The sequence below is a fragment of the Palaemon carinicauda genome, chromosome 17, assembly GCF_036898095.1.
Source record: "Palaemon carinicauda isolate YSFRI2023 chromosome 17, ASM3689809v2, whole genome shotgun sequence".
Taxonomy (NCBI): domain Eukaryota; kingdom Metazoa; phylum Arthropoda; class Malacostraca; order Decapoda; family Palaemonidae; genus Palaemon; species Palaemon carinicauda.
Genome location: NC_090741.1, coordinates 73,797,662 through 73,810,161, shown reverse-complemented (window position 1 = coordinate 73,810,161; position 12,500 = coordinate 73,797,662). Strand labels below are relative to the sequence as shown.

At 33.6% G+C, this 12,500-nt stretch overlaps 1 protein-coding gene across 3 annotated transcripts in view; it reads right to left on the bottom strand.

Moving 5' to 3' along the window:
• LOC137656131 (uncharacterized) overlaps nt 1–12,500 on the bottom strand; it is a 76,645-nt gene that overhangs the window by 43,504 nt on the left and 20,641 nt on the right. Inside the window, exon 1 of one of the 3 annotated variants that reach the window (XM_068390311.1) lies at nt 4,764–4,852. The exons of the other annotated variants lie outside the window; for them this stretch is intronic. The gene's annotated coding sequence lies outside the window, so the exon portion shown is untranslated. Of the gene's footprint in view, nt 1–4,763; nt 4,853–12,500 lie in introns of those variants that run through there. 3 annotated transcript variants of the gene reach the window in all.

The window sequence follows — 12,500 nt, the reverse complement described above, 5'->3', positions numbered from 1 at the left end:
ATTTTTAGAATATGAGTTTAATGAAAGATTGAAAAAAACAAATCAGACAATGGCTAGGTTAAGTAAAACTTGGAGATCAAATCGCCTGAAATTACATAAAAAAATCAGGCAATAAATCAGTTTTGTGAGATCGGTGTTACTGTATGGACATGAGTTGTGTTATGACAATGAAACAATATCCAACAGATTTTGTTGATATGAGAACAAAGCCCTCAGAATAATATTAGGAGGTAAATGGCAGGAAAGGATCAGAAATGTAACTATATGAGAGATTACTAGAGTGCCTTATGTGGATGAGATCATGGTCGAGGGGCAGATGGTGATGGTTCGGACATGTTCTTTGCACTCCCCAACATAGATTAGTTCACCAAACTTTCATCTGGGCTCCACAAGTCACTAGAAGTGTGTGAAAGACCCAAGCCTACATGGCTTAAGTCTATGAAACGTAAAGTAATTTTTTAAGTCAAAATTTCATAACGTAGTTATTTCCTGGCAAAGGAAAAACTCCATCATGCACTATTGTAATATTTTCATAATGATGATTAGGTATTCTCATCATAAAAAAATAATGAGCCGATCTTTTCAATGAATAATTTGAAGATGTATTCCATCACAAAACGAACTTTCATTTGAAATCCTCCAATCATGTCCATCTCTCATTATAATTACCTATGCGGCCATCTCTGGACGATCATATCAGAGGTCTCTCATTTGACTTGCAGATGTAAATATTGGGCTTTGACGAGCTCGTGGAAAATGGTAATGTCTCCCCAACTCATTAACAGCATCCTATTAAGCTATATGTCAGCAATGAACTCGATATCCGAGTATAGAAGGTTTATATATATATTTGTTTTTGCAATCTCCCATCAGTTGAAACGCATATATTATAAAACTAGAAAATCAGAGAGTTACAAATATGTGTAAAAACATGATTTTGTGCTAAGGCTAATTTGCTAACATTAGAATTAAAATAAAATAGCAAAACTGGGGTAACAAAGGTATAAGGGATAAGTTTCGAATATTAGCAACAAACATTTTACGGTTATCATATGGTAACAGAAGATAAATCTAGCAAGCTAGAATTTTAATTAAAAAAAAAAAAGAAAAAAAAAAAAAAAAAAAAAAACTTAACTGCAAGAAAGAGAATCTCGCTCATTAAGAGACTTGAAAGGCAATCTGCAGATTTTAAGGTCGATACCTTATCAGAATGTTAAAATTATCTTTAAAATATTAATTGTAATTGTACGCAAAAGACGGCAGGTGAGCCCAAAAAATATTTATCTTGCAATAATCGTAGTCTAAAAACGCAGTTCACCAGAATTCAATAGTTACAAAACTTTAAATAATCACTGCAATGGATAACTAAGACAAACAGCATTCTATAGCGTACTCAAGATATCTAAGATATTTTCACTTAATTACCCATAATTTCTAGATTTCAAAATGTGAAACAGCAATGCATCACGAATAGACAAACCGTCGTAATGACATCTAATGTAAAACAGCGTTATTCATTTTTATATCTTCAAGCAAAATCATACTACTCCCATACTCTTATTCCCCGTAGGAGTGTCAAATCACCTCTAGCGGTATACTGAGGGCATTACTTGAAGGTAACAGCAGCGTCTTTTCGGTCCCTAGCTGCACCTTTTGTCCTTCGACTTTACCTCCATTACCCATTCCTTTCTCCCTTCTTACTGTTCAACCTCTTGATCTTTACTTTATATAACAGCAGTGTTTTCCCAGTAGCACACGGGGTTAAATGGACTTCTTGGCCCTACGGCACTAAATTCCTACATCGAGTATATTCTCCAAATGATCTCTTAACAATAAGTGTTATTGCCACATATATCACATAGCATTGCATTCCTTTATAGCCACCTCTCGTTTTATGGGGCAACAGAAATAGTTTTACCTAAATCTCATTTAATTCGGGACAGGTAGTTTTAAATTACTGTTAAAGTTGATTTGGCAATAACTTTCTATAGGCTTTATTGCTTTATTTGATGGCCATACTGAATCACTGATGTTAAATTTCCGAAGACTTGGTGCTTTCACGGGCTAACACTCCTTGAATATCAAACATACTCTCATTTCGATTTATTAAATCAGTCCTGATACTTGGATAATCTATCACCTTGATGACATCGATTACATTATATCTTAAGATGTGATCATATTAATTTCTACAGGTACACCTATAATGAACAAGTTAATCGGGTCCTCCTTCAATATTTACATTTTATACTTCCTTGTAAGATTTCTTATAATATTTCGTGCGAATCCATAACCAGAACTTTCCCAAAATGATTATTGGAATGCCTCTATATGAACCAAACACATACTAATTTACTGAAAATGCACTTTCAACATTAATCGGATAAGGTTAAGCCACAAATATAACACTAACCTACTCAAGATATAACAAGGCTATACTTACAAACACTATATGGCTACAAAATAAACCCTGAGTACATCATAGAAAACTGTATCTAAAGATGCCAACGAAAATAATCTATCCAGTGTAAAGCAATACTACGGCATGCATTAGCAGATCATCTTCTATATTCCTCACTAAACAACCAACAGTTGTAAATATAACTTCACTTCTTTATCTAACAAACATTAAATGGAATTAGTTGAATCCTATCAATAGTCTTACAATCACTCCATATTTGAACCGTCAAATTCCCTGTAAGCAGCAATACACCCTTCTTGGAATACATAATCAGGTTTAAGGGAGAGGTATATTAACTTTTCATATAAACACCAATAGACCGAAATCTTTACGAAAATCTTGACCAAAACCCCTTACAAAAGCTTCATAAAATCATCCGAGTTTACATTCAAATGAAGGTTCCCATGCAAACTAACCATTTGATGAAAATTCCTCTTTTTATGGAAATATTGTATTCAATGTTTCTTTAGCTATGAAATACTTCACCGTGGCATTTCTCAATGTATGAAACATTTTCTCTACTAAGAAATAAAAAACATCAAACATTTCTAGAAAAAGTATTTTATAAAAAGCAATTCTTTTATAGCAACGTAACAACTACGACTATAACTTCTTCCAGATGTCGAAAGTCAAAACGTATATTTCTGAACTCAACCTTTTCATAGAATAATCTACAGGCTGCCAACGCATGACCCCTGTCTAGCACAATACTGGACAATCTAACAAAGAAAAAAAAAATATAGAATACTGTCCTTTTAAATGCGTCTCTCGAATGTAATGCAATACTTAAAGCATTTTCTTCATAAAGGGAAGACAAAGGTTTAACGGGAAACTCAACTGATACTGACAACCATAAACCACTAATACACTTATAACTTTTACTTATTCCATTTTGGATTTATAGAGGTTTCCATAAAATAAAAAACCTGAATATTATATTCTCATTTCATATGAAAATAAGTGCAAATAAAAAGTGTTGGAAAATATAAAACAAGAAATTTTTCATGTCTGTTTTCGAGAAATATGTAAATAATTCTCCAACTTGCACTGGTGCGGAAACAAAAATTATATGAATAATAATTGCCGCTTTTTCTGTAAAACTACGAGTGCGTCCGTGTGTATATATATATATAATATATATATATATATATATATATATATATATATATATATATATATATATATATATAATATATATATATATATATATATATATATATATATACATATATATATATATAAATATAATTATATATAACCTGTGAAAATTCAAACTGTAAATACTCAAAATAACCTGAAATGTTTTCTCGAAGCTTCCTTTTATTCATGTTAATAAAAGCTTAAGTAGGTGGTACCGGTGTCTGTGTATTTCTTGAAATACCAACTCTAATACCGATTACTCTTATCATCTCTAAGTTCACGGAAGAACATTACTAAAATCTAATTAACTATGGAAGGAATTCAGCTCGTGACATATTCCTTCGTTAAAGGAGATACAGAGACTATCACAGCCAAGTGTACTTTCTCCCATAATTTTCAGATGAACTGTAGGTAAAACGGAAGTCATAAGTCTTACTGTACCAGGTTCCGATTCGAGTTGCATTGCGTAAATAAAATAAACACTTCCTTTTTCCAAATATCAAGTGAAGAGCTGTAGGAAAAGCCATAGCCATCTTCATATATTAACAACATTCAGAAAGGAGAAATAGGATCTGTAATGACTACTGCAGCTTTATAACTATAAGAGCAAACTACACCATCCTATACTTCTTTCTGTCTACTATTTTGAAAAAGAGCTACAGGGATAAACTGTGGCCACCTTAAAACTATTCAAAGAGGAACTACAAGGGCAATCGCAGATAACTTGACCTCCCTCCTGCCATCCTCGGAGATCACATTCATGGAAACCTATGGCCAAACATCCTTACACAAGTGTACAAAGTGCCAACAAAGGCATCTGAAGTATGCTGTACCATCTTTCCAAATTATGAGAGGTCTCAAACTAGGACAAAAACGCAATCTATTCTTCATATCGTTTAGAATGGCGGTACAGGGATATAAATAGCGAACCACACGAATAACCACACTTGGGGCTTTACCTACTAATAATATTCCAACTGGAACATCCGGATCAGCTACAGCCAAATGTACATCCTTCTACGTTTCTTATACTCTTTATTGTTTATTGTTAGTGTAGCAAAAAAATGTACTAGAATTTTGATAAAAGGTTAAGTTTAACCGCAATTATATTTCACAAATTAAACCAAAGTAGATTTGACAAATGAAGGCTTAAAATATTTACCCGGCGGTGTTTAGGGATATTACCAGAAAAGGACGTGCTCTTCTAGGCACACTTGGACACACTGGTCCATGGTACACCTTGCTCCAAAGAAGAGTAACCTATCAAACCCTTACTTCGAGAGGAGTAACCAAACAGATAGTGTCGGAAGAGATGGCAGAAGTTGTGGGCGGGGCTATACATAGGAATACAGCATACAAAAAGGGTGTGGCTGGGTGAATTTCTCCAGAACAAGGTGTATCAGGAATTCCTGTGTCCAACTGTACCTAGCACGAGATGATCTATCAAAAAGTATAAAGTTGTTTACTTTCTACTGGGATGTAATTTGTACAGTATTCTAAAGATAATCAAAACGGTAATATTAAAAATATACCTAAGGGTAATAATCCCACAAGCATAACAAATTATTCAATTCCCAATTCTCACTTGTCATAAGAGTTATTGGAACATATGTAATTAGTTTCCAAATAAAGTGGATTTTCCATTAATTGCCAGTTACTAGGAAGGCATGCATTAAACTATAAAATACTTTATACGTAGAAGTACATTATAAGAGCAGAAAAATAAAACTTACCTTTATAAAGTATCTTGAAATTTAGCTTAAAAAACAGCATGGTAACCTTCCGAATATTTTGTGAAAATAAAAATAAATTCACATGTCTACCAGAAAGAGGATAGCAACGTACAATTGCACCTTAAAGGCTTCGTAGGACCACACGTGGTTTGAGATCACTGATAATATATAACATAAGGATGTTAAGGTATTTCGAACAAACGGCAAGAATTCTCTTGAAAGCTGGAATACAGAATTCCTAAAATCAAGTTTATCTACATTTTGCAATGGGTAAACCAAGATATATATATATATATATATATATATATATATATATATATATATATATATATATATATATATATATATATATATATATATATATATATTTATTTATATATACAGTATAAAAACACCTACAGTGGATAAAAATACGAAAACCCCCATAGCTGATGTTTTATTACTGAGCATGCTACAGCCCTTAAAAGAGGGGCATCAAAATTATTGGAAATTACCCCCACCGCAGCAATTTCAGAAGAGGTGATTTGTTTATCAAAATTTTACCATGGAAAAATAAGACTATAGAACTTGAATGGATGATAGCAGGATGAACTTCCCAACGGATAATCCATAAGACTAATTTCAAAAGGAAGTAGATTTCGAAGTAAACTTCCATCTGATATTCATTTTATAGTTGGGTAAATGTATAAAAATATAATAAAATTTAGTCACTTAAACAAACGGTACTCTATATTTATATGTGCAGTGTTCATTATATTATGTGCTCTCTCTCTCTCTCTCTCTCTCTCTCTCTCTCTCTCTCTCTCTCTCTCTCTCTCTCTCTCTCTCTCTCTCGATAAAGAAAATATACAAAATACCTGAAATAGCAGTAACCTTTCCCTTTTAAATAACGAAAATTGAATTTTAGTTTGGACTGAATAACCCATGTTGAATATCAGAGTCCATGAAATACAATATGAAAGACATTAAAGGATGATATTACAGTGCAGCATTTCCCAATGAATTTCGTATTAATCATCATCATCTAGAGTTCCATTGATGGATATTTTATTGGCAGTCTGCAGAAAAATACCCTGCTGTTAAAAACAGATTAGGTCCTGTAAGGATGTATGAAGGGAGTTCAGCGAAAAGAGAGAGTGGGAGGGGTTAAATTATGTATGGAACCGTAGAGACTTCCTCATTCCAGAGCTGAACTATATTTAACAGACTTCTCCAGTGGTATCGTTATGCCCGACAAGTCACTTCTTCCCACATTTAATCTAACGACAAACAGTTATTTCCTCCAACAGACAGTCATTGTTCCTCACCCTTGTAATTGTCCACCCCACATTTTTTTCTTATTTCTTGATTTTGTTTACTCTGTTTACTCGAGGCCTGGGCTTCATACGGACATTATCTTGCAAGACGTATCAGTCTTCGAATTTTTTAGCTAGTGATTAATTTTTACAATAACTATCTTATATCATTCATTTTTTTATATAACAGAGTTGTGAGATCCTAATGTTCTTTATTTCATGGCTTAAGCTGAGAACTTTTCTCTAGTATGCATATCTTCATATTCAATTGCATTTAATTGAATTGTTCATTTCATTAATATGAATTCGAGAGTTGAATTACGTGTTTTATTATCTTAAATTTCCGTAAGCTTAATTTCACCAAGCTGTATGATAATAAAAGTTTGAAAAAAAAAACCTTCTCTTCGGTTATTGTTCAAATGGAAATTACTTATACCCAACATTTTTCAATTGTAGGGCCCAAATCTGCGTTTTTTTTAAATCCATAAAATAATCTTAAGGTCATCAGCACAGCTATTATTATTATTATTATTATTATTATTATTATTATTATTATTATTACTTGCTAGGCTACAACCCTTGTTGGAAAAGCAGAAAGTTATAAGCCCGAGGGCTCCAACACGGAAAGTAGCCTAGTGAGGAAAGGGAATAAAGAACTACAAGAGAAGTAATTAACAACCGGAACAAAATATTTCAAGAATAATAACATCAAAATAAATCTTTCATAGATAAACTATAAACAACTTTAAAAAAAACAAGAGGAAGAGAAATAACACAGAATAGTGTGCCGAGTATACCCACACGCAAGCGAACTCTACCCCAAGACAGTGAAAGAGAACAAAGTTTTGATTTTGGAGTGTCCTTCTCCTAGAAGAGCTGCTTACCATAGCTAAAGAGTTTCTTCTATCCTTACCAAGAGGAAAGTAGCCATTAAACAATTAAATTGCAGTAGTTAACCCCTTGAGTGAGGAAGAACTTTTTGGTAATCTCAGTGCTCAGTGTTGTCAGGTATATGCGGACAGAAGAGAATATGTAAAGAGTAAGCTAGACTATTCGGTGTAAATGTAGGCAAAGGGAAAATGAACCGTAACCAGAAAGAAGAATCCAATGTACTACTTTCTGGTCAGTCAAAGGACCCAATAACTTTCTAGCGGTAGTATCTCATGGGCGACTGGTGCCCTGGCAACCATATTAACTGGGCCTTTCATACTGTTACGAACTCTCCTTAAAATACAGTATGCTGTAATTCTAACAGGAAATAACATTTCGTTCTGTATTCAATCTCCTGAATGTAGACCCAGGGTTGCTGAATCCCTTAATATTGATCTAGCTGAAATTGGTGCATAGGGTAAATTATGTGGCATGAAGTTGAAGCCAAACAAAACAAAGTACAACTGTAAGTAGGTCGAGGGCTCCTCAACATTCAGAACTTTGCATTGATAATCTTTCTATACCTATAAACTCCTTTAAAACTCAGGTTGTGATTCTTGCTTGTAAATTTACATTTGAGTAACACATTCGGTCTGTTTCTTCTTCAATTGCACACAAAAAAAATTGGCTTACTGATATAAAATCTTTTAACATTTTTGTTGATCAATCTATCCTAAAGAAATGTGTTAATTCTCTCCTTCTACATTGTGTCGAGTATTATTCTCATTTCTGGTTTTCAGCTGCTGACTCTCATCTCAATTCATTGTACAAAATATTGCAGCTTATTAAATTTCTTATTCCTAATCACGATATTAATATCTGGTACATTCGTTCAGTTAGTACTTTATGCATATTGCAAAAGATTTTTTCATGATTATGTCCACCTTTTGTATTCATATCATCCCAAAAGTATGCCTTCTACATTATAAGGCTCAATAATACACAGTATCATAAAAGTTTTATTCCAGTTAAAACCAGATTGTGGAATGACCTTTCTAATCTCGCAGCTGAAACGGTGGAACTGCAGTAGTTTAAACTTGCGACTAATTCTTTTATGTTGAACAGGTTGACATGTCTCTCTTTATAGTATTTATAAGAAATGGCTATTTTAAAGTCTGATCACAAGATATGTCATGGTTTTATTCATTATTCTCTATCTTTTTTGGTTTCCTCACAGGGCTATTTTCCTTGTTGGAGCCCTACGGGTTATAGCATCCTCCTTTTTCAACTAGGGTTGTATCTTAGCAAGTAGTAATAATAATAATAATAATAATAATAATAATAATAATAATACAGTTACTAATTCCCTTTACTCCATATCTCCTCAGATAAATAATTCTTTAGTCATAAGTACATTAATAACGTGTTTTTTATATACTTAAAAGCTTAAACTTTTCCACTCTCTAGTATCATATAATCTTATTCTTTTCAGTGACTGGGTTTAGGTTTCACATAAAAGCATACACATTTCCTTCGAGTATGCTTTCAAGTCTTATCATAAAATAAAACTTCATTTTCTCCAGTTTTTTCATACAAGCCCATTCCACTGGCCAGTTACATGAAAATATGAATCCTCAAACATTTTACTCCCATCATAATAAACACTAAAATTCACATCATAAACCAAACTAATAATCAACACACAAATATGTCCTGCCGAGAAACATGAAAACTACACGAACCACATAACTACAAAATTCGACTCCTTTCATACGCAAATCCACACAAAAAACCACTTTAATTGTACCACAAATCTCTGGATAAATCCCAAGACAACACAACGCACTATGAATTTAAACACAAAGGGCAACACACCACAATAAAAAGTAACATAAGCCAGGGCCACGAAATTCTGGATACTCGTGCACTGGACAGATATATTCAAAGCCACCCCACAATAAGACGCGTTTTACTATTTGGTTTCCCTTTGAATTCGGACATCTATCGACGGTTCGCGTGTTCTCATCAGTCAGACATGAATGAAAGAATTGCTGGACTTACTGCTCCATTATACTGTAGTAGAGTTTCCGATAATTTCTTAGTCAAATTTCGTTTGGAATTATGTGTGGAATGATATACTGCAAAACATTTGTGATATTCTGCTGAGGTGTATGCTACATTAAACAGAGAGAGAGAGAGAGAGAGAGAGAGAGAGAGAGAGAGAGAGAGAGAGAGAGAGAGAGAGAGAGAGAGAGAGAGAGGGGAGAAGAAGAAGAAGAAGAAAAAGAAGAAATAATTTGGAGTAAAGAAGCTATTTTATGTGATTAAGAAAACTTAGCTAAAGAAGAATATTTAGACGCTATGCTTTATACTTTAAAGATTTAAACTAAAGAAATTAGGAAAATAATCCTTATACCCAGTCACAAAAAAATCTTTATCAAATTATAGCAGTATTCTTAAAAAAATATAAACAACCATAACCCACAGTTAGGTATCTTCGAGAATTTGACCCAAGTTAAGAGACAAAAATCAAATCAATAAACAATTAACATGATTAAACATTTCATTAGATATGATCATCGTGAAACATGCAATGGAGAAGTGAATCCCTCTTAAATTAAATGGACAGAAAATATTAAAACCCAATCTCTATTCGACAGAAATACGAGTAAAAGATAAAAAAAAAAAAAACATGAAAGACCCACAAACGTATTTCTTCGGGAGTAATTAAATTTAATAACAGCCTGCACGAGCTTCTTCCATGGCATTACAAACTCGTAATGAAAGCATCAGATAACAAACCAAATAGGACATAAAAATAGTTCCTTAAAGAAAAGGAAAATAAAAAGATAAATTACGAACAAATTAACATGTCGGCGCCAATGATTATAACGTAAAATCCATAACAACATGACACAAAAGAAAAAGAAAATCAGTATTTACACCGGAGTTTAGCTCCGCAGTTAGCCAGCCATGCAACCAAGATCCCTAATATGCACGCGAGCAGTATAACGCATAAAAGATGATCCCAGCTATAAAAGAAAATCTCTCTAATTGCCCTCACCGCTGCTAAAGACCTGACATCCCGAAGATTACTGAGGCCTAACTGTAAGCATGCAAGTGGGGCTGTGGGAGGAGGGGGAGGATAATGTTGGCATATAATAAAAATATTCTTAAAATCATGTGAACTGCATGTGTAATAAAGCTGTTTGTGGTGCACACATACTTATATACAGGTCAGTTTTACTAATCGTATCCAGTAAATAGGGAAGTGAGGATTCTTGGAGTAGTGGTTATGTAGCCCTTCATAAAAAAAAATAATGTTTTATAAGCATGTGGACTGAATGTGCAATAAGATGTTTGTGGTGCATACATACTTGTATAAAGGTGTCTTACTAAACACACGCAGTATGTATACAAGCGAATCTTTTGAGAGGGGGGCCTGGGGGGTGAATGCAGCATGTAATAAAAATGCTTAAAAACGCATGAGGATTGAATGTGCAATAGAGATGTGTGTGGTGCATACAAAGTTGTATACCGGTCATTCTTACTAAAGCTATCCTAAAAGCATGCATGCCAGGCTTTTTTTTTTTTCTTTTTGTTGGGGGGGGGAGGTTATGTAGGATGTATTTTTTTTTCTTTTTTTTATAAAAGCATGTGGATTGAATGTGTACTAAAGATGTTTGTGATGTATGCATACCTGTATGGCCTACAATCAGTCTTACTAAACATATCCTAAAATTTGCAGACGAATAATTGTGATGAGCAAGTTTGAGCTTAGGAAGTGGCGCAGACATTTATAAAGTGTATGGATTATAAGTCCAATAAATATGTTTACAAAACACTGAGCTTGAATAGGAATGGCACTAGTAAGAGAGAGAGAGAGAGAGAGAGAGAGAGAGAGAGAGAGAGAGAGAGGAGAGAGAGAGAGAGAGAGAGAGAGAGATTAATTTGAACTGCTTTTAAAGATAAAACGGGAAAATCCTCTGTAAAGAAAATCTTATTAGCGTCTCTTGGATATCTGTCAAAAAAGCAATTTATTTTTTAATGGTCGCTAAGTAAGCTTGTCAAGTATCACAGACATTAAATGTCAATAAATATTTTTAAAAATCGTGATTTTCACAAAATTCAACAGAAAGGTAGTCTATGATCCTTGATTGTTTGACATATATTGTTACGACACTGACCTACTGTCAAGGTATCAGGATCATTAAAGATGTGGGAAAAAAAAACATAACTTGGCATAATTGGCAACGAAATCATATAGTTTCATTTGCCTTATTACCAATCACGACACGTCAAAGCCTTGGTCGGCGTCAATGACCTTTGATATCAGGATGGCAGAAAACTTAAAAATCAATCATTCAAAGCCTTGGTGTATCTCCTTCAAAACACCATCACGTAACTTGCGTAACACTCTATTTTGAACGGTTCTTGGAAAAAAAAGTTATTCTACCGCCTTTTCACTGGAGATTTCAAACTTTTAATATACTCAGGAGTACTGACAATTTAAATAGTCACACATTTTCTGGCAGGGTGGAGTTTATCATGAACAATTAGATAAAATGTCATTAACATCAACATTGTCATATATAAAGTAATTTGAGGAATTTAAATAATTAAGTTATTCAAAAAAAAATTTAACGAAGAAAAAGAAATTTTGGATAATAAAAAAAAGTTAAGATGCTTGTGAATATATGTTTGACTGGAGTGTGGGTTGGGGGCAAGAGATTATTAAAGCAACATTAAGAGTCTGTCCTATCATCCATTCTTTAAACATCCCCGAGTTTTACCTTTCCCCTCCTCCACCCCATCCCTCCAAGTCTGAAATATAACCCTCATCTCAATCAATCTACTACCAACCTCGATTCTGTCTCGATTAAGCTGAGCTATTCTTGCTTACCCCGGGCTAAGCTTTACCTAAGCTGCAATCATCGTAAATATTCAGAGAGTAATATACAACAGACAACTTCAGAAGAAGGGATGAGCTTGTGGCGAAAT